Source organism: Phoenix dactylifera, chromosome 5, assembly GCF_051530095.1.
Source record: "Phoenix dactylifera cultivar Ajwa chromosome 5, Ajwa_hap1_PhDact_Kaust_v1.1, whole genome shotgun sequence".
NCBI lineage: Eukaryota > Viridiplantae > Streptophyta > Magnoliopsida > Arecales > Arecaceae > Phoenix > Phoenix dactylifera.
In genome coordinates, this window is record NC_143194.1 from 14,038,998 (window position 1) to 14,040,774 (window position 1,777).

Genomic DNA, 1,777 nt, shown 5'->3' on the forward strand with positions numbered 1-1,777 from the left:
ATAACCTTTCCACTTCGCAAAGTTATTATACTCTTCGCTTGTTCTTTATGCAAAGTTGAAGATGATGCATTGCTACCGCCATAGACTTGAGGATTAGGTTGTGGTTGAGCTGGTAGCTTATCTTTCTCTTGAGCACTTAAAGCAGTGGTCAGCGTTGTCAGTTGATTTCTTAATTCATCATTGATTTTAGCTTGACCTTGCATGAAAGATTGCAAAGTTTCTTCGAGACTGAATTTTTGAGGGGGTGCGTGTGCATAATGAGGTTGCGGAGGTGGAGGAGTTGGGTTATATACTTGTTGAGATTGGTCATTCCTCCACCTGAAATTTGGATGGTTCTTCCATCCAGGGTTGTAAGTACCCGAAAAAGGATTATTGAAAGATTTTTGATAGGTATTCATAACATTGGCCTGATCGTGCAAGACTTCCTTGAATGCGGGTATTGTGGGGCAATCAGTGATGAGATGGCCAGGCATCTATCAAATCCTACAACACTCGCTGTTATGTTCTACGGTCTTGATGGGTTCAATCCTTCTAAGTTCAATTTCCTCTACCTTCCTAGTGAGGGCTGCCATTTTAGCCTGAATATCATCCTGAGTACTAAGGTTGTAAAGGCCCCCGTGTCCAATGCTAGTAGGCTTAGGTAAAGGTTTATTCACTCTATCCCCTGTATCCCATAATTGTGCAGTCTCTGTGAGAGAATCTAAATAGTCCCATGCCTCATCGGGTTGCTTTTCCAAAAATAGACCATTGCACATAGTCTCTATAAATTGTTTTAACTGTGGAGACAACCCTTCGTAAAAGAAACTAATGGTTCTCCATATTTCAAACCCCATGATGAGGACAAGAGAGAAGCAAATCTTTAAATCTCTCCCAGCATTCATAAAATGTTTCATGGTCTTTTTGTTGGAAATTGCTAATGTGCCTTTTCAAAAAGTTAGTCCTTTGTGCGGGAAAGAATTTTTTCAAGAATTCTCTTTGCATATCATGCCATGTTCCTAGCGATCTAGGTCTCAAGGAGTTCAGCCACGTTTTGACTTTATCCTTTAAGGAAAAAGGGAACAAGGTCAATTTAAGGACATCTTCCGATACATTTGGCACTCTAAATGTGATGCTAATTTCCTCAAAATCCTTAAGGTGAAGATAAGGGTTCTCGGATTCCATTCCATGATACTTTGGCAGCAATTGAATTACTCCTGGTTTGATTTCAAAGTGTCCTACGTTTTCAGGAATAATCATGCATGAAGGTTGACTAGTCCTAGTGGGGTGTAAGTATTGTCGAATTGTCATAACTGGGGGTCTCCCTTCATTACTATGGTGACTTCCTACATCATCATCAGCCATCTCACCAGATATGAGATTTTGCGATTCCCTGAGATTTTACCCTCCTTTGGGGCTCCTCACGGAGTTATCTCCAGAATCCATTCGATGGATATTCGGAGATTAATCGGAATAGAGTTCTTAAATTTTAGATCTGATAGTTAATCATGCATGAAAGTTTTAGCATAATTGTTTAAACGATTCCGGCATAATCCTATGTGTTCTTAAGGTGCTGATTTTCAGATTTGATCTTGTAAGCATGCATGAATTAAATTGTTTGATTCGGTTTTTGCGCCGCATTTTAAAACTTAAAAAGAACTACGTATGGCTTGATCCCCCTTATGAAGGGGTACGTAGGCAACCTGATCAGGTTCAGCCATATTTTTTTTAAAAGAAAAAAATTCAGCATGCTTAATACCGAAGAACCTAGGATTCACTTTCACCTTCATGATCTTCCTAG

At 39.6% G+C, this 1,777-nt stretch overlaps 1 pseudogene; it reads left to right on the plus strand.

The window, feature by feature from the left end:
• Positions 1 to 826: 826 nt before the first annotated feature.
• On the plus strand, positions 827 to 924 carry LOC148703401 (small nucleolar RNA R71; annotated as a pseudogene).
• The last annotated feature ends 853 nt before the right edge of the window (positions 925 to 1,777 follow it).